This window comes from Trichosurus vulpecula, chromosome 7, assembly GCF_011100635.1.
Source record: "Trichosurus vulpecula isolate mTriVul1 chromosome 7, mTriVul1.pri, whole genome shotgun sequence".
NCBI lineage: Eukaryota > Metazoa > Chordata > Mammalia > Diprotodontia > Phalangeridae > Trichosurus > Trichosurus vulpecula.
In genome coordinates this window covers 218395499-218417579 of record NC_050579.1, presented here as the reverse complement: position 1 = coordinate 218417579, position 22081 = coordinate 218395499, and the positions used below count along the sequence as shown (strand labels likewise).

The 22081-nt window shown below is 36.1% G+C and overlaps 1 pseudogene; it reads right to left on the bottom strand.

The window, feature by feature from the left end:
- Positions 1 to 21321: 21321 nt before the first annotated feature.
- LOC118855928 lies at positions 21322 to 21711 on the bottom strand (annotated as a pseudogene).
- Between the last annotated feature and the right edge of the window lie 370 nt (positions 21712 to 22081).

Genomic DNA, 22081 nt, shown 5'->3' with positions numbered 1-22081 from the left:
TTAAAAAAAAAAAGAATCAGTCAAACAAAATCAAAAGAATGAAAAAATAGAAGAAAACATGAAATATCTGATTGGAAAAACAACTGACCTGGAAAATAGATGCAAGAGAGACAATCTAAGAATTATTGCTCTACCTGAAAGCAATCATGAAAAAAGAGCCTGGACAGCATCTTCCAAGAAATCAAGGAAAAATGCCCCAAGTACCTAGAACCAGAGGGTAAAATAGTCATCAAAAGAATCTATGGATCAACCCCTGAAAGAGATCTCAAGTTGAAAACTCCAAGGAATATTATTGCCAAATTTCAGAATTATCAGGTCAAGGAGAAAATACTGCTAGCAGCCTGAAAGAAACAATTCAAATATCACAGAACTACAGTCAGGATCACCCAGGTTCTTGCAACTTCTACAATAAAAGAAAGGAGGAATTGGAATATCATATTCCAAAAGGCAAATGAGCTTAGACTACAACCAAGAATCAACTACAGAGCAAAATTGAGCATAATTTTTCAGGCAAGGATATGGACATTCAATGAAATAAGGAAATTCCAGACCTTCCTGACAAAAAGGCCAGAGCTCAATGGAAAATTTGATCTTCAAATACAAAACTCAAGAGGACATGAAAAGGTAAACTGAGGAAAAACAATGTTATTCAATAAGGGAAAATTGTTTACATACTTATACAGGATTATATATATGTCAATTTTGAGAATGGTACAATTATTATGATGATTGAAAGGGATATTCATAGACTGAGGGTGTAGGTATAAAGTAACTGATGTGATGATTAAAAAAACATAATTAAGGGATGTAAAGGGATTGTTCTGGGAGAAGAGGTAAGGAGGAGGTAGAAAAGGGTAAATTATGCCACATGAAGAGGCACAAAAACATAGAGGGAAAAGAAGGGAGGGAAAAAGCAATGTTTGAGATTTACTCTCATTGGATTTGTTTCAAGGAGGGAATAACATGCTCTGACAAATATATAAATCAAATTTTTCCTACAGCCTGTAGGAGGAGAAAAGGGAAAGAAAAGGGGAGGGAGTGGATAAAAGGGAGGGAAGGAGTTGCAAGGGTAAGAAAAGGGAGGTGTGTCACTAATGAGGGACAATTTAGGAAGACAGTGGTCAAAAGCAAAAGTCTTCTAAGGATTGGAAGGGAGAAGGGAGATATAAAGGCATAAATGGGGGGGGGATAGGATGGAGAAAAAGACACAGACAGTAATTGTAATAGTAAATGTGAATGGAATGAACTCTCCGATAAAACAGAGGCAGATAGTATAACGGATTAAAAACCATAATCCTACAATAGTTTGTTCACAAAAAAACACATTTGAAACAGGGAGATACACACAAGGTAAAGGTAAAAGGTTGGAGTAGAATATATTGAGCTTCAGGTAAAGAAAAAAATAGCAGGGGTAGCAATGATAATATCACACAAAGCAAAAGCAAACACAGATCTAATTAAAAGAGATAAGGAAGGACACTATATACTGCTTAAAGGCACCATAGACAATGAAGCAATGTCATTACTTAACATATATTCACCAAGTGGTATAATGTACAAGTTCTTAGAAGAGAAGTTAAGGGAGTTACAGGAAGAAATAGAAGGCAAAACTATACTAGTGGGGAACCTCAACCTTCCCCTCTCTGAACCTGATAGATCTAACCTTAAAATAAACAAGAAAGAAGTTAAGGAATGGAATTTTAGAAAAGGTAGGTATGATACACCTTTGGAGATAACTGAATGAGGATAAAAATGAATATACCTTTTTCTCAGTGATATATTGCACATACTCAAAAATTGACCACGTACTAAGGCATAAAAACCTCCCACTAAAGTGAAGAAAGGCAGAAATGGTCAATGTATCCTTTTATGATCATGATGCAATTAAACTTATTTGTAATAAAGGACAGTGAAAAGATAAACTAAAAATTAATTGGAAACTAAATAACCTGATCCTAAAGAATGAGCAAGTCAAAGAACAAATCATACTTATGGGATGCAGAAAAAGCAGTTCTTAGGGGAAGTTTTATATCTCTAAATGCTTATATAAATAAAATAGAGGAAAAGGAGATCAATGGATTGGGCATGCAACTGAAAAAGCTACAAAAAGAACAAATTTAAAATCCACAATTAAATACCAAATTGGAAATACTGAAAACCAAAGTTGAGATTAATAAAATTTAAATCAAGAGAACTATTGAACTAATAAACAAAGCTAAGTGTTGGTTTTATTAAAAAAATAAAATCAACAAATTGTTGGTTAATTTAATTAGAAAAAAGAAAGAAAACCAAATTACCAATATTAAAAATGACAAGGGTGAATTCACCTCCAATGAAGACGAAATTAGAACAATAATTAGGAATTATTTTGCCTGATTGCATGCGCATAAATATGACAACCTGAGGGAAGTGGATGAAAATTTACAAAAATATAAATTTCCCAGGTTAACAGAAGAGGAAATAAAATACCTAAATAACAACATCTTAGAAAAAGAAATTGAAAAAGCCATCAATGAAATCCCTAGGAAAAATCTCCAGGGCCCGATGGTTTTACATGTGAATTCTATCAAACATTTAAAGAACAATTAATCTCCATGTTGTATCAAATTCTTTTTATGACATAAATATGCTACTAATACCTATATTAGGAAGAGTCAAAACAGAGAAAGAAAATTATAGACCAATTTCCCTAATGAATATTGATGCAAAAATTTTAAATAAAATATTAACAAAAAGATTGTAGCAACCTATCACGCGAATAAGATACCATAGGAAGGTAATATACCAGGTAGGATTTCTTCCAGGAATGCAAGGTTGGTTCTATATTAGGAAAACCATCAGCATAATAGATCATATCAAAAACAAAACTAGCAGAAACCACATGATTATCTCAATAGATGCAGAAAAAGCTTTTGACAAAATACAACATCCATTTCCATGAAACACTAAAAATGCTAGAAAGCATAGGAATACATGGAGTCTTCCTTAAAATTATAAGTAGCATCTACCTAAAACCATTGACAAGCATTATATGTAGTGGGGATAATCTAGATTTACTCCCAGTGAGATCACAGGTGAAACAAGGATGTCCATTATCACTCCTATTATTCAATTTCATACTAGAAATGTTAGCTTTAGCAATAAGAGAGGAATAAGAAAATGAAGTAATTAGAATAGGCAGAGAAGAAGCTAAGTTATCACTCTTTGCAGAAGATATGATGCTTTACTTATGCAATCCTAGAGAATCAAGTAAAAAACTATCAGAAATAATAAAAAAAAATTTTAGCAAAGTTGCAGAATATAAAATAAATCCACATAAATCCTTGGTATTCCTATATGTTACTAACAAAGTCCAACAGCAAGAGATAGGATGAGAAATTCCATTTAAAGTTACTATAGACACTGTAAAATATTTGGGAGTCTACTGGCCAAGAAAAACCCAGAGCCTATATGAACGTAAATATGAAACATTTTTCACACAAATAAAGTCAGATGGAAATAAATGGGAAAACATCAATTGCTCATGGTTAGGCCGAGGTAATATAATAAAAATGACAATTTTGCCTAAATTAATTTACTTACTCGGTGCCATACCAATTGAACTATCAAAAAAATTACTTTACAGAGCTGGATAAATTAATAATAAAATTCATCTGGAAGAACAAGGTGCAAAATATCAAGGGAATTAATGAAAAGAAATAGTAAGGAAGGTGGCCTAGCCATACCAGATTTTAAACTGTACTATAAAGAAGCAGTCATCAGAACTCCTTGGTACTGGCTAAGAAACAGTGTGGTGGATCTGTAGGTTAGCAATATACTCTTTGATAAACCCAAAGAATCCAGCTTCTGGGGTAAGAATTCACTATTTCACAAAAACTGCTGAGAAAATTGGAAAAATGGTAGGGCAGAAACTGGGCATAGACCAATATCTTACACCGTATACCAAAATAAAGTCAAAATGGGTTCACAATTTAGGAATAAAGGCTGAAAATATAAGCAATTTGGTAGAGCAAGAAATAGTTTGCGTATCAGATTTATGGGAAAGGGAAGAATTCGTGACCCAACAAGAGATAGTGAGTATTACAAAATGCAAAATGGATAATTTTGACTATGTTAAACTGAAAAGTGTTTGTATAAACAAAGCAAATGCAACAAAGACTAGGAGGAAAGCAGAAAATTGGGAGAAAATCTTTACAAGTGTCTCTGATAAAGGCCTCATCTCTAAAATATACAGGAAACTGAGGCAAATTTAAAGGAATACAAGTCATTCCCCAATTGAGAAATGGTCAAAGGCTATGAATAGGCAGTTTTCAGAGGAAGAAATTGAAGATATCTACAGGCATATGAAAAAAATGCTCTAAATTACTATTGATTAGAGAAATGCAAATCAGAACAACTCTTAGGTACCATATCTCTCCTGTCAGATTGGCTAATGTGACAAAACAGGAAATTGATAAATGCTGCAGAGGATGTGGGAAAATTGGAACACTGTTACAATGTTGGTGGAGTTGTGAACTTATCCAGGCATTCTGGAGAGAAATTTGGAATTATGTACAAAAGTCTATAAAAATGCACATACTCTTTGACCCAGCAATACCACTTCTAAGGTTGTATCCCAAAGAGATCAAAGATGTTGGAAAGAGACCCGTCTGCACAAAAATATTTATAGCAGCTCTTTCGTGGTGGCAAAGAACTGGAAATCAAGGGGATGCCCATCAATTGGGGAATGGCTAAACAATTTGTGATATGTAAACGTAATGGAATACTATTGTGCTATCAGAAATGGGGAAGATACAGACTTCATAATAACCTGGAATGACCTATATGAACTGATGCTGAGTGACAGGAGCAGAACCAGGAGAACACTGTACACAAACACAGTCATATTGCTTCTGTGATGACTGACTTTGATAGACTTGGCTCTTATCAACAGTACAGGCTTCAAGGACAGCTCCAAAGGACTCATGATGGAAAGAGCTATCTACATCCAGAGAAAGAACTATAGAGTCTGGATGCAAATTGAGGCAAACTATTAGCTCTCTTTTTTCCTTTTTTTTGGGGGGGGTGTTGTTTCTTTTTTCTCATGATTCATTGAATTGGTCATAACTCTTCTTTACAACTTGACTATTATGTAAAGTTTAATGTGAAGGTATATGTAGAACATATATCAGATTCTATACCCTCTTTGGGGGATGGGTGTGGGGGGGAGGGAAAGGAGGGGAAGAAAATTTGGAGCTCAAAAACTTGTGCAACTGAGTGCTGTAAACTAAAAATAAAAAATCAATGTCCATCTTCATTTTTCAGCATTCAGTCTGAATTAAATATTTGTGGTTAAACAGTGGATGCACTCAAGCAGAACACTATATACTATCAATTAAATAATGAACATGAAAACAAAACTAAGAAGCAACCAAATTATTATCTATTGCAATGCCCAATCTTGGACCCCAGAGAGTGAGTGATGAAACATTATCCTCCTCTCAGGAGAGAGTGGGGCAACTATAGGTATGGAATGTACATACACATTTAGATTCAGTTGCGTATAGGAAAATGATTTTGATGTAAAAACAAAGGTATGATAATTAACAAAATAAAATGGATATATAAATATATGTATAATTTTTCAATTTCCTAGGAAAATATACATTTAAAATATATTTGCTATGCTTATCTAAAGGTTAATCAGATATTCTTTGTTAACTTCACCCTCATAATTAGGTGAATTAAAAGTATAAACTTAGAATTCTCTTTGTACTCTTGTCTGAAAAAAAAATTTACAAAAATAGCAATGGCTGCCAAAAGCCTATTGAATAACTGACAGAAGTACTCTTCTGTAGAGATTTCATATGCATCATATCTAAGCTCTAACTGGGGAAAAAAGGGACATCTACCATCTAAATGGCAGAATAAAGACATGCATATGAACCTTGACACTCCTCCCACACACTATTCAGTAATAAAGCAATCATTCAAGTAAAGCCCAAGTTGATAAAAATATCCTCAAAATACTTCAGTGTAGGGGATGAAGTTTGGATGGATGAACGGCATTTGGAAGGCAAAGTTGGAGATGGATTTGAAAGAAGTACTCACCCTTCTTTCTTCCCATATAAAGGTATGGTATATATATTTTAAGTGAATCTCCCTCTATCTGTTCTCTTCACTTTCGTAGATGTAATAAAGATTGGTAGAAAACAGTGTTCACTTATTTCTTTTATGGATCCACACCAGTTTATTTATATATGTTTTGTTTTTATCTACTATGACATATAGACATATCTAATATACACCTTAGCATCTTTGTCATCAAAGGTATTTAGGCAAAATTGAATATATCAATTAAACATATGTATTCAAAGTAATAGTGTCTTGAAATTTTGTGTCTTTCTAGTAATATTTCATTTACAAGGGTAAGAATTGGACCTATGATTTCATTTGTGCAGGGAGCTCCAAGGGTAAGGAACCTCCTTCCACCAATGAAGACTGGCACATTTTCTACAACTTACAGTGTTAGATGGTTATTTATAGTTCTAAAAGGGGTCTGTGGGGAGTTCAAGGAGGACTAACATCTCAGCAGGCAAGCAAAAAAAAGGATGAAGGTAAAACTGACAGGCCTCAAACCTGTCAGTTAGCTAGGAAGATGTCTACCTTAAGCATATGAAGACTTTCCCCAGTGGAGTAGGCAGATGAGAACAATGTGTTCCAGTGGGCACAAAGCTGGCTGAAGCTGTTACTGTGGAGCACTTAGAGTTTGGTCAGACATCTCAGACACCAAGGCCATTCACTGCATCCTGGGCAATCACCATTCATCTTGGCTTTTATCTTGCCACTGAACTTCCATAACTCTGGAAAAAGAAAACATGGAGATGACATGTGCAGCTCTGCCTTACTTAAATACAATTTACACATGAGTTAAGACATTACACTGTGATGTCATTGGTCCTCTTAAAAAGAAGGAACAACAATAGCCCTGAATGTTTCTCATTTAATAGGCCTGTACAATAGGATGTTGCAAGGAAGGGGGTTGATTTCTTTGACTTATATGACAATCTATGTGCATTAAAAAATCCTGACAATTCTCCAATTTTGCTGACATTTAATATTTGTAGCAAATCCTTCCTCTTGGATCCTGAACACTGTAGATAAAACATTTAATTGATTTCAATTTCCCTGTCAGCATCATTAAGTTTGAATTATATTGATGACATTATATGGCTCCCTCTGGTGTTTAATTCAACACCTGAAAAGTCATTAATTTGTCCAAAGATAACTATGCCAAGAAGTAAACAAAGAACAAACTTGTCTCTAGTGCAGACGGATTTCAGTTCAAGTTCATTAGAATTCTATTTACACTAAACTGAAGAAGGAAGGAAGGAAGGAAAAAAAGGAAAGAAGGAAGGAAGGAATGAAGGAAGGAAGACAGGGAGGAAGGGAAGGAGCAAGGAAGGGAGGGAGGAACAGAAGGAGCAAGGAAGAGAGGGAGGAAGGGAAAGTGGGACAGAGGGAGGAAAGAAGGGATGGGGAGGGAGGAGAGAAGGAAAAGAGAGGGGGATAGAATTAGGGAGGAAGGGAGGGAGGGATGGAGGAAGAAAGGAAGGAGGGAAGGAAGGAAGGAAAGAAGGAGGAAAGGAAGAAGGAAAGGAAGGAAGGAAAAGGAGAAAGAGAAAGTGAGAGAAGGAAGGAAGAAAGGAATGAGGGAAGAAAAACTTTTGTTGCAAAAAAGGAGAAGAGAAAGGATTTGAACCAAATAATGATGAAAAAAGCACATAGGTAACTTGGAATGGGGTTGCAGCAATAAAATATGTCAAAGGTTTGATTAAGGAAAAAGAAATGGTGGAACTTTGGGGAAATTGAGAAAAATTTTGATGATAATCTCTAGACTCATGTACTAGTATGGATTCTACTTTCAAGTTGAAAACAGAACTAGATCAAGGACAATTGAGGATGATATAAAAGGGATTAATGATTTAAGTAGGATCAAAGAAGATTGATGAATAGAATCCAGACTCTTGAAGGAAAAGGAAAAGGTAGTTCTCAAGAAGAAATAAATAAGGTAAGAAAATGGAAATTGAAAATTATAAAATAAAACAAACTGATACAATGTATTGATTGATGTGACAACTGAAATAAACCTAAAGTTGGTGCAAGGCTGACATGGGGGTGGTTGTTGTACCTGTGTAGTTATTGAGAACTTGAAAAAGAAGCTGAGGGAGCCAAGATGGCAGCTGGAAAGCAGGGACTTGCCTAGGGCTCTCACCCAGGACCCTCCAAACACTGATAAAAAATGGCTCTGAACAAATTCTAGAACTGCAGAACCCACAAAATAGCAGAGGGAAGCAGGGCTCCAGCCCAGGACAGCCTGGATTGTTGCAGGGTAAGTTCTATCATGCATGGAGCTGGGAGCAGAGTGGGGCAGAGCCCAGAGTGGGCTGTGCCCAGACCAACCAGACTGGGAGCCAGGTGGAACAGGCCCTAGTACCCTGAATCAGTGAGATGTGGCAGTTACCAGACTTCTCAACCCACAAACACCAAAGACAACAGAGAAGGTTAGTGGGAAAAGCTCAGCGGACAGAGTGAAAGAAGGAGTTCACTGTTCAGCCACCACCCCAGGGGCAGCAGAGATGGTGCAGCTACATAACTACAGCTGCAGTTGCTTCCGGCTTCAGGCTCTCCTGGTGGGAGGAATTAAGTGATGCATCAGAGCAGGAGTCCAGAGCCTGCTTAAGATCTGACACAAATTCCAGGTTGGCAGTTTTGGGGGGAGAAGGATCCCTGATGTGGCAGAGGTTGCTGTGTAGAAATAGGTCAGAAAACAATAATGCAGCCCCTCAAGCTTGGAACAAAGTATTCTATACTCTACAAGCAGTCATACCCCAACAAAAAACTCAAAGGTCAAGTACTTGGCTGGGAGCACTGCCAGGCAGCGAAAATGGACTCAGATGCAGTCTCAGACTTTGGAATCTGTCTTTGGTGACAAAGAGACCAAAACATACAGCCAGAAGAAGTCAACAAAGTCAAAGAGCCTACCACAAAAGCCTCCAAGAAAAACATGAACTGGTCTCAGGCCATGGAAGAGCTCAAAAAGGAGTTGGAAAAGCAAGTTAGAGAAATAGAGTAAAAATTGGGAAGAGAAATGAGAATGTGAGAAAACCATGAAAAACAAGGCAATGAGTGACTAAAGGAGACCCCAAAAAATACTGAAGAAAACAAAACCTTAAAAATAGACTAACTCAAATGGGAAAAGAGCTCCAAAAAACCAATGAGGAGAAGAATGACTTGAAAGGCAGAATTAGCCAAATGGAAAAGGAGGTCCAAAAGACCACTGAAGAAAATACCAACTTAAAAATTAGATTGGAGCAAGTGGAAGCTAGTGACTTTATGAGAAATCAAGATATTATAAAACAGAACCAAAGGAATGAAAAAATGGAAGACAATGTGAAATATCTCCTTGGAAAAACCACTGACCTGGAAAATAGATTGAGGAGAGATAATTTAAAAATTATTGGACTACCTGAAAGCCATGATCAAAAAAGAGCCTAGATATCATCTTGCAAGAAATTATCAAGGAGAACTGCCCTGATATTCTAGAGCCAAAAGGTAAAATAGAAATTGAAAGAATCCACCGGTTGCCTCCTGAAAAAGATCCCCAAAATAAGACTCCTAGGAACATTGTTGCCAAATCCCAGAGCTCCCAGATCAAGGAGAAAATACTGCAAGCAGCCAGAAAGAAACAATTTGAGTATTGTGGAAACACAGCCAGTATAATACAAGATCTAGAAGCTTCTACATTAAGGGATCGAAGGGCTTGGAATACGATATTCCAGAGGTCAACGGAGCTAGGATTACAACCAAGAATCACCTACCCAGCAAAACTGAGTATCATGCTCCAAGGCAAAATATGGATTTTCAATAAAATAGAGAACTTTCAAGCTTTCTCAGTGAAAAGACCAGAGCTGAATAGAAAATGTGACTTTCAAACACAAGAATCAAGAGAAGCATGAAAAGGTAAACAAGAAAGGGAAATCACAAGGGACTTACTAAATTTGAACTGTTTTGTTTACAGTCCTCTATGGAAAGATGATGTGTATAATTCATGAGACCTCAGCATTAGGGTAGCTGAAAGGAATATATATACACATACATACATACATACATACATACATACACACATATATATATGTACATACATATACATATACATATACATATACATATACATATACATATACATATACATATACATATATATAGACAGTGGGCACAGGGTGAGTTGAATATGAAGGGATGATATCTAAAAAAATAAAATCAAATTAAGGGATGAGAGCGGAATATATTGACAGAGGGAGAGGGGGAGAGATGGAATGGGGCAAGTTGTCTCACATGGAGGTGGCAAGAAAAGGTAGTTCTGTTGGGAGGGAGGGCGGGGCAGGTGAGGGGGAATGAGTACTCTATACTCTACAAGCAGTAGAACGACGAAAAACTCAAGGGTCAAGTACTTGGCTGGGAACACTGCCAGGCAGCGAAAATGGACTCAGATTCAGTCTCAGAATTTGGAATCTGTCTTTGGCAACAAAGAAGACCAAAACATACAGCCAGAAGAAGTCAACAAAGTCAAAGACCCTACATCAAAAGCCTCCAAGAAAAACATGAACTGGTCTCAGGCCATGAAGAGCTCAAAAAGGATTTGGAAAAGCAAGTTAGAGATGTGGAGGAAGTGGAGGAAAAATTGGGAACAGAAATGAGAAGGATGTGAGAAAACCATGAAAAACAAGGCAATGACTGACTAAAGGAGACCCAAAAAAATACTTGCTTTCATTGGATTTGACTTGGGGAGGGAGTGATGTGCACATTCATTTGGGTATCTTACCCTACAGGAAAGAAGGAGGAAGGAGATCAAAAAGGGGGGACAATTGGAGGGGGCAGATAGGGGAAGGAGGTAATCAAAAGGAAACGCTTTTGAAAAGGGACAGGGTCAAGGGAGAAAATTGGATAAAGGGGGATAGGCTAGGAAGGAGCAAAATATAATTAGTCTTTCACAACATGAGTATTATGGAAGGATTTTGCATAATGATACACATGTTGCCTCATAAAAACTGGTAAGAACATAGTTGTTGAGTCTCTAATCTTAATAGGCTTGCCAGGGATATGTTTTCCTTATATTTTAAGCATTGAACCAGATGATTAAATCCATTTTTGGAGAGGAACTTAGCCAATTATTCACTCCCCAAATTAAATTTTCTCTTCTGCATTCCATGCCTGGGAAGACTTTCAGGAACTGATGCAAAGTGAAGTGTGAAAAATCAGAAGAATTTGCACAGTAGTAGCAATATTATAAAGATAATCAAATATGAAAGACAATACATCTGATCAACACAATGACCCACCACAATTCAAAATTGTGAATTGTGAAATAAAATTTTGAAATTATGAAAAATTTTCTAAATGTAGAGAAATGATAGACTCATAGTACAGATTGAAGCACATTTTATCCTCTCTTTTTAATTTTCTTTCCCCCTCAAAAATGTCTAATGAAGAAATTTGTTTTGTGTGACTTAATATTTATAATAAGTTTGGTATTTATTACCTTCTCAATGAGTGGGGAGTTTATGAGAAAGGGAGAAAATCTGGAAGTGAGAATAAAATTAAATTAAATTTATAAAAAGGCTTAGTAACTAATCAACACAATAACCAATAATAATTCCAAAAAAAACTCATGGGGAAGTATGCTATCACCCCTCCAGATCAGAAATCATGGTCTCAGAATGTAGACGGAAACATGTTTTCTTTTGGTGGGGGATTGTTAATATGGAAATTACTTTTGTATAACTACATATTTTTAATATTTTACTTGCTTTTTAGATGGGCAGAGGAGGGGAAGGAAATAATTCAGAACTTAAATTTATAAAATTGAATTTAAACTCTAAAAAGAAAAAAAATCATATAAATAAAATATATGCAAGATGGCCAACTCAATGGAAAGCTCACCTCTGAAAAAGAATTATTGGGGAAATATCTTCTCATATCTCCTCTTTAGGGCCATGTTCATTGCTTATTGTTTCTAATTGCACAAGTTTGAGCTTATGAAGAAGAGAGAGAGAGAGAGAGAGAGAGAGAGAGAGAGAGAGAGAGAGAGAGAGAGAGAAAGATACCAGTTTTTTCTAAAAATTACCTGTGAGGTGACAACTCAAAAGAGCTGATGTTATATTGGACTGCATTAAGAGAAGTATAGATTTTATAATGAGAAAGATTATAGTACCATTGTACTCTGCCCTGTTGACCTCATCTGGAACCTTGTGTTCAGTTCTGGATAAAAGTTTAAGAACATTATGCTTGGGCAGCTAGGTGGTGCAGTGAGTACAGCACTGACACTGGAGTCAGGAAGACCTGAGTTCAAATCTGGCCTTAGACACTTGACACACTTACTAGCTGTGTGACCTTGGGCAAGTCACTTAACCCCAATTGCCCTGCCTTCCCTCCTCCAAAAAAAGAACATTATGCTGCTAGACATTTTCCAGAGAAAAGAAGCCAAGATAATCAAGGGCACTGCCTCCATGTATTATGAGGATCGCTTGAAAAAACTGGACATGTTTAGCCTGGAGAAAAAAAAAAGAATCATGAATCACAACCCATATTATTTTCTGATCTATACATCTCTATCTTCTCCAAATATCTGCCTTCAAGTTTTTGAGGGGACATCATGTGGAAAAGAAATTAATTTCGCTCTATTTGGACCAAAAAAATGAAATCAGGAGCCAAAGGTGAGAGTTGCAAAGGAACAACTTGGTGTCAGCAAAAATTTCATAAAATTGAAACTATCCATGAGTAGAAGAATGCATCCCTTCAAGAATTAGTCATTTCTCTTTCCTTAGAAATCTTCAAGAGAAGGTTTGAGGAGCTTTTGTCAGCATGGTACTGTGGGGATTCATTTCACATGTGGGTTGAATTAGAGGGCCTCTGAAATCTTTCCAACTGTCGCAGTCTGTGACTGTATGATTCTGTGATTCTAATTCCTGACTGTTATTCCCAATTCCTGACGAGTTGGAGTCTAAAATGGCCACTCTTCTGTTATCAGAGATGAGAATAGATCACTAGAAAAGTATTTACAAACCTCCTCAATTTCCAATGCATTTGTTGTCTTTACAATTACATTTATAATACTCTTGAGATAACTGGGCTCACTTCAGTCTCACACCATGATTTATACAAACTTGTCTTCCCCTTCACTGCATATTGCTACTTCAAAAGACCTTATAAGTACTCAATCCTTACCATGCCTTTCTGCATTTTTAATAAACACAATGAGTTCATGCTCTAAACTGGTGTTGAATTTTGCATTGTGGCTATACCTCTTCACCTACAGGAATGTCCTTTTTTTAATTGGTAAGAACAATTCCAGGTTCTTTTGGCTTTTTTAGTATGGCAATTACTAAACATTTTTTTATGTTTCTGCAGAAAATGGTGATAATCAAAATCTATATATGTAACTGATTATTTTCCACTTTATATACGGTGTTTAAAGGTTTATAAATTATTGAAATACTCAACTCATTTACTCTTTGTCTGGGCATGTGCTAATTTTATATTTATTTTGCAAATGAGAAGACTGAGACTCAGACATCTTAAACAACTTGCCCATGTTGGTGATAATAGTGATGGAGCTTGGATTTATACTCTACTAACTCAGAAACCAGCACTCTTCCTAGAATGATATGCTTTTCCTCTCTCCCAGCAACTAGGTGGCACAGTAGTAGATAGAGCACTAGAACTAGAATTAGGAAAAATACTTGAGTTTAAATCTGGCCTCACATACTTACTAGCTCTGAGACCCTTCATATGTTATATAATTTCTTTCTAAATATCCTCAATTTTAAAATGCGGATTATATAATACCTACCTCTAAGGACTGTTCTGAAAATCAAATGATGTATTTGTAAAAATTTGTAAAACTTCATGCCACATAGTAGGTGCTTAGTAAATGCTTATTTCTTTCCTTGTTTCCCAATGGTAAATGGCCTTAATGCCAATTATGTTATAAAGTAGTGTATATTTTGTGCTTTTCAAAATAGCAAGTTAGTTTAGAAACAGTCTACATAAAGAAATTGTATAATTAATAATTAATTCAGAAATTCTGGGTTTTAGTCATTCCTTTGATTTTTCCAAGGTGTAAAGTTAAATGTAAATACTTTAAGTACCTTTGCTGCAAATGAATGAAATCTATAGTTCTAATGAATGTTTAAAAATAAAAGCAATAATTATTTGACATGATTGATATGTTATGTTCTAAAAATCCCTAACCCATCTTCTTTAGTCATTACAGAAAAGATACAAAATTCATTTATTTTCCCAAGTCTTATAATATATCAGTAAATCTTTTTTTTACCCCAAGGTCGTATAATCTCCTAATATATTTGAAGTGAGACCAAACAGGGCTTACAAAGTGAACAAAAACTGAAATAATTCCACATTGTCATCATCATCATCATCATCACGATCACCACCACCACCACCACCACCACTGTATTATGTAATACCCATATATTGTTAAGCATTTTCAACTACACTGAATCATTTGGATGAAAATTCTTCCCCCACCCTTCCTGAATCACTTATTCATCCAGAAAGATATAAAAAAGAAAGGGAAGTATTCAGAGTCAAATAACAGAGTAGTAATAGGACAACCTTGAGAGTTAAACCTTGGGTAACATGCAGAGTGACTTTAGCCATAATTTTTAAATGAACAACAAATATTATCAGACATCCAAACTGACTCCGGGGGTCTTTGTTTCATTAGAAGGAACACTTGTCTGAGAAGCAAAAGATTTGGGTTCTAGTCATATATTTGACCCTAACTGGCTTTGTGACCTTTGACAAGTCCCTTCATGGGTATGGGTATCAGCTTGAGAATCTACAAAATAATAACGTCAAATTAGATGAGCCCTAAACATGCTCATAATGCTGTCTTCTTATAAATTTTGATGATGGTTTCAATGGTGACATTAGCCATTGAAACATTAAAGCTTGAAATTTACAGAAAAAAGTAGTTTAATTGATGAATAAGCTGACTAGATCCAGCAACAGAAATCAATGTACCACCCATGGAAAAATTCATTCCTTAGCTCTGTGATTCTGTTTTTTCATCTGTATAATGGAAATTCCTCATAGGATTACCGTAAATAATAAATGATGTGATATACATGGGGACGCTTTATAAAATATGAGGTGGAATTATACTCAAAATGATGGAGTGAGAGGAAGGAGATCAGTCCAACTCTTTCACAACTGTTCCAACAAGGACAAAAAGCATCAGACTGAGCCATGAGCAAGTAATCTAAGGGGGGAAATTGATTAAGGCATTTTACAGGATTTATCTGCACAAAGAGACAGCTAGTCACAAGGAAAGAGGTTCAGTCTAAAAAAGCATGACTGGGAAACTTATATGTCTTCTATTCCACAATTCAGGTTCAAGCCAGAAAAGCCTGGAGCCTGAAGCTCTGTTACTTTTAGCTTGAACCAGGGTCAAAAGTCTAGGGGGCTAGAACTGCAAAGACAACAATAAGGGTGAATCCTGAATAGAATAACTCATCATAGACTAAATTTCAGAGTATATCCATATATAGACTGGTCTTGCTTTTTCATAATCCACTGTAGCTCATGGTGTTGATTGGACCTGCTCCTGAGCTCCCTGGAAAACACTGTGATCCTAGCTGAGGCCCAAGATATTGCAAATCAATATAAAAGAAGACTTAGCCTCACCATTCCTTATAGAAGTACACAGTACATGGAACCAATTCAGAAAGCAAGGCTACGAAAAATGAGAAAACTCAAGAATATAGTATCAAGCTAGAAATGTTCAAGACAGAGAGTAATATGTAACAATGAATTTACATGATCTATAAACAAATACTTCAAAAACATTCCAGATTTACCACAAACTATACTGGAATTCTCAGAAGAAAAGAAGTAGGACTTAAAAATGAAACTGTAAAATAAATGAGACCCCTAGATGAAAGACAGCAGTTAGGTGGCACAAGGGATAAAGAGCTGGGCCTGGGACCATGGCAAGTTGTCTTCCTGAGTTCAAATCTGGCTTCAGACAATATCTTTGTGCCCTGGCAGGTCACTAAATAATATCCCTTGTGAATATGAAGTAGAAGTTAAGAATAGATTTAAGGGATTAGAGCTGGTAGACAAATGCCTCAAGAACAATGGATAGATGTTTGCAATATTGTGCAGTATGTAGCAACAACAACAAAAAAAAACATCCCAGAGAAAAAAGAAGACAAAATGTCTGTATGATGAGGCCTTACAAACAAATAGCTGAGGAAAGAAGGTAATCAAAAGGGAAAAGGAGAAAGGGAAAGATATACCTAACTGAATGCAAAATTCCAGAGAAGAGCAAGGAGAGATAAGAAAGTTTTCTTAAAAGAACAATGTAAAAATAGAAGAAAAAATAGAAAGAGAAAGACAAGAGAACTCTTAAGGACTTAACAGAAACAGAAAAGATTACAAATCTTCTCCCCTTCTCTCCTTTCCCCTCCCCCACCCCAAGATGGTATGTATTCTGATTGCCCCTTTCCCCAGTCTGCCTTTCCTTCTATCACCTCACTCCTCCCCCATCCCATTTCTTTCCCCCTTACTTTCTTGTAGGGCAAGATAGATATCTGTACCCCACTGCCTGTATATTTTATTTCCCAGTTGAATGTAAAAACAGTTTTAACACTTCTTTTTAAAGCTTGGAGTTTCAAATTCACTCCTTTCTTCCCTCCCCATGCCCTCTCCTTGAGAAGGCAAGCAATTCAATATAGGATATATATGTACTGTTATGCAAAATACTTCCGTAATAGTTATGTTGTGAAAGACTAACTATACTTCCCTCCATCCTATCCCACCCCACCCCATTTATCCTATTTTCTCCTTTGACCTTGTCCCTTTTCAAAAGTGTTTGCTTCTGACTACCCCCTCCCCACTCTGTCCTACCTTCTATCATCCCCTATCTTATCTCCTTCCCCTCTAATTTCCTGTAGTGTAAGATGCCCAATTGAGTATGCATGTTATTCCCTCCTTAAGCCAAATCTGATGAGAGTAAAATTCACTCATTCCCTTTCACATTCCCCCTCTTCCCTTCTATTATAAGTTTTTTCTCATCACTTTTCTGTGAGATAATTTACCCTATTATATCTCTCCCTTTCTCCTTCTCCCAATATATTCCTCTCACCCCTTCATTTTATTTTTTAGATATCATCACTTCATATTCAAATGTCCTGTGCCATTTGTATGTATATATATATATATATATATATATATATATATATATATATATACACACACACATATATATACACACATATATATGTATGTATGTGTGTATATATATGTATGTATATATATACATACATATATACGTGCATATATATGCATGCATATATATATATACATACATATATATAATATATACATATATGCATATTCCCCTCAACTGCCCTAATACAAAGAAAGGACTCATGAGTTACAAATATCATCTTTCCATGTAGGAATGTAAACAGTTCAACTTTAATAAGTCCCTTATGCTTTCTCTTTCCTGTTTACCTTTTCATGCTTGGTTTGATTCTTGTATTTGAAAGTCAAATTTTCTATTCAGCTCTGGTCTTTTCATCAAGAATGCTTGAAAGTCCTCTATTTCATTGAAAATCCATTTTTTCCCTGAAGTAATATACTCAGTTTTGCTGATCCTTGCTTTTAATTCTAGCTCCTTTGACCTCTGGAGTATCATATTCCAAACTCTTTGATACCTTAGTGTAGAAGCTGATAGATATTGTGTTATTCCGATTATGTTTCCACAAAACTCAAATTGTTTCTTTCTAGCTGCTTGCTATTTTTTCTCCTTGACCTGGGAACTCTAGAATTTGGTTACAAAATTCCTAGGAGATTTTTTTTGGAATCTTCAAGAGGCAATAGGTAGAATCTTTCCATTTTTATTTTACCCTCTGGTTCTAGAATATCAGGGCAGGTTTCCTTGATAATTTCTTAAAAGATGATGTCTAGGCTCTTTTTTTGATCATGACTTTCAGGTAGTCCAGTAAATTTAAAATTATCTGTCCTGGATCTATTTTACAGGTAAGTGGTTTTTCCAATGAGATATTTCACATTGTATTCCATTTTTTCATTCCTTTGGTTCTGTTTTATAGTATCTTGATTTCTCATAAAGTCACTTGCTCTATTCTAATTTTTAAGGCATTATTTTCTTTAGCAATCTTTTGGACTTCCTTTTCCATTTGGCTAATTCTGCCTCTTTTTTACCATTCTCATTAAAATTTTATATAAATGATAAAGAATATGGGTGGGTATCCAAGACTGACAATGTTTTACATATACATATATGGGTTTTTATTTTTCAAGGCACCTTAAAAAACTGTCTTCAGTTCTACAAGCATTTATTAAATACCTATGATATGGGCAAGACATAGGGGATACAAAAACAAAATTGTCCCTGCCAACAAGGAGCTAATACTTACAAGGAGCAACAATGTGGATACAGATAAACAAATATAATACATCTAAAGTAAATACATCAAAAGTTTTGGGGTAAAGGGACAGTACCTAAATAGGAGACATGCTCAAACTGAGCTTTAGAGGGAGCTAGAAATTCTTATAGGCAAAAGAGGAGGAGGAGGAGAGCAATTCTAGGTGTGGAGGACAGTTTGTGAAAAGGCAAACATAGGAGATAGAATGTCATCCACAAAGAACAGCAAATGTGCCAGTCTGGCTGGACTATAGAATTTGTGTGAGGGGGAATAATGAGAGAAGTCCAAAGATTGGAGCAAAGTTGTGAAGTTTTAAATGCCAGAGGAATTTATATTTTAATCCTATTTATTGTAATTCTGTGAGTACATAGGGCAGGTGAAATTCTCATTTTACAGAAGAAAAAACTAAGGCTTAATTAGAGAGGTGGAAGTGACTTGTCGAAGGTCAAACAACAAGTAAACAGAAAGACCAGAACTGTTTTTGCTTGTTGTTTGTTCAATCATTTCAGTCATGTGTGAGTCTGTAACCCCATTTGGGTTTTCTTGGCAAAGATACTGGAGTGGTTTGTCACATCCTTCTCCAGCTCAAATGAGGAAACTGAGGCAATCAGAATTAAGTGACTTGCCCAGGGTCACACAGCTAGTAAGTATCTGAGACCAGATATGAACATGGGAAAATGAGTCTTCCCAACTTCAGGCACAAAAGGTCTTCTGACTAGCTGCCAAAAATGTAGAAGATGGGGTTAAATGGGTATTGACTCAAGGACACATTATGGAACTGCTTTATAAAAGCCCCGATAAGAGGTTTTAAAAAGTCTTTCTCTTAAAATCAGAGTTTAAAAACAACTGAGTGGGTCCTAACAACGTCAATTTTGACTGAAGTTTTACTATACATATTTAGGACCGTGGTTCAAAAAGGATCATCAGTTTTGCTAGATGTGTTAGAAAATTTTGCCTTCCTGAACTGCAAGTTTGCACTCCTCTCTATTTATTAGTCTACTCTCACCCCTTCCCCATTTCCTCTACAAATCCAGAGATTTTAGGATTCCCTAGCCTAGCTCAACAGGAGTTTGCTGTCTGTCATTGCACTTGGAGTTACAACAGCAGCTCCATTGACTGAAAGTATAGAGGAAGTTACAATAGGAAGGGGAGTGGGGATGGTGGAAGAGAGGCCAGAGAGAAGGGCGGAGGAATTGCAAGGCTCAGGTAATGGGTCAAAACACCTAACTACTTAGGAACCCTACTCTGTAGCCCACTTAAACAATCAGTGTGGCAAGGTTTTTCACATAAGAACACCATGCCTCAACAAAAGAAAAGAACCATTGACCTAGAATAAACTTGTGTTCGTTCTTATGGATCTAGACCTTAAGTTTATTAGACTGATTTTTTTTTGACGTGTAGAAGCTATTTGGCTAATTTTATTCCTTCAATTTGACATTTAAGTACCGACTGTGGATAGGATAGTATAGTAGGCATTAGGAGAGATGTAAAGTTTCAGTAAGTCAATGACTGCTCTCATGAAATGTTTTTTTCTCTATTATTTCAAAGTCCTTACTACTCCATAAAATGCAGGCTCTCATAACTTTACTGAAAAATAATTTTGTTTCCCAGAGTAAGTTTATCTCTTAGGAAGTCCACAATTAACTGGATATCCAATATGGAATCCTCATTCTATTATTAGATTAAATTACACTAACAGCTTTTAGAGTATGGGAGAAGCAATTATGAAAAAAAAATATTTGCATGACCTTTCAGAAATCAATGCTGAAATTTAGGGCTAGGAAAGAAAACTGTCCCAAAGTTAGTTCATTGTGATGACCCAAACAGAATCAAGTCTCATTCTCTCTAGTCCTCTCCAACACTTTCCAGTGATATACCAAACCTATATTGAATTGAATGGCATTTAAAATCAGGATCAAGGACTAGCTCAAACTCAGAAATTACTCTTTCCCAGAGCAACTGTCAGATAAGAGTAAATCCCACAAATTCCCTCCTGCTTCGAAACCTTGAAGCCTTAAGGATATGTGAGAGGTCAAACTGAGCCTCCTAAATCAAGGCTCTTTTAACTTATATACAGCGATGCCCTAAGACTGCCTGTAATTTCTTTATCTATTTCCCTCTGAGTTTTGGTCAAATTGCCTATATGGTATTTCATGATTGTGAAGTATTCAGTTAATCTGGTTTTTTTTAAAGAATTTCAAATATTCATGTATAAGTTCACTTTGAATTTTCCTTCCATCATTTACATGAGACACAACTTTTTTTTTTTACTCAAGCTATTTTTACATATTCTAATCTGGGTCAATTATATTTCAAAGTAGCTTGAAATTGAAGCCAGAAATGTGAATCTAAATGAAGTGCCAAATTTAGTGATACAAGTTAGTCAATAACATGCCATACATACTTACTGGCTAAATTCTCCCACTTCACTCTTTCCCCTTAAACATTTCCCTTTAAGAGAAGGGATGGAGAAGATGATGCAAGTATCTAGGTACTGGTCCACTACCTCATTTAAAAAACCCTTCATTAAAGGAAATCATCCCAAAGCCCCTTTAAGAGTCAATGGCATTCCTGGCCTTAGCCACATCTCAAATATTCTAAGGGTCAATCAGAATCACAACTGTTCACAAGTTTGAATTACTTGTTGATGCAAGACTTTGCATTGCCTTGTATGCAAGAGGTTGACTAACTTTTGTGAGTAAATTTGAGTATGGTCTCTGGGGGGTGTCTGAGCTCTTCTCAGTTGTAGAGGAGTTTTGGGAAATTTCCCTTCTGTCTTCACTGAAGGCCTGTGTTCCTATTACTAATACTGGAAGCTCCTCTTGGTCTGGATATCTTCAGGAATCGGTTTAGATTCCTCATCTTCAAATCGATCCTCCAGGCTTAGAATCAGAGTCTTAGCCTCTTTTGCTGTCTCAGGACACAGGTTTGATAAACAGGCTAACTCAAACCTATGGAACTTTTTCTGTAGTGACAAGCTCTGAACTATGAAGTGTAATTTAGAGTTTTCATGAAAGCCTCTGAAAGTTCTTGTTCATCCTCCACACTTTCATTCTGTTGCTTTAGATGGTCTAGAAGCATGTGGACTTCAGAATTTAGAAGAGTTTCTGCTGTTTCAAACTCTGGAGAAGATGAGCTGCAAGGCATCTTCCTCCACATCACCAGCACACGGGTTACTGCTTCTGGCCTCCATCATGTCCCAGCTCTGTGCCAAAGGCCTAATTCCACCTTTGAAGTCATTCTTCTCCCATTGGCTTTTTGGACCTCTTTTGCCATTTGGGTTAGTCTAATTTTAAGGTGTTATTTTCTTTAGTATTATTTTGGGTCTCCTTTAGCAAGCTATTGACTTGTTTTTTTCATAGTTTTCTTGTATCACTCTCATTTCACTTTTCAATTTTTCCTTTTCTTCTCTTACTTGATTTTCCAAATCCTTTTTGACCTCTTCCATGGACTGAGACCAATTCATATTTTTCTTGGAGACTTTTGATATAGGATCTTCAACTTCGTTGACTTATTCTGGCTGTATGCTTTTATCTTCTTTGTCATCAAAGCAAGATTCTATA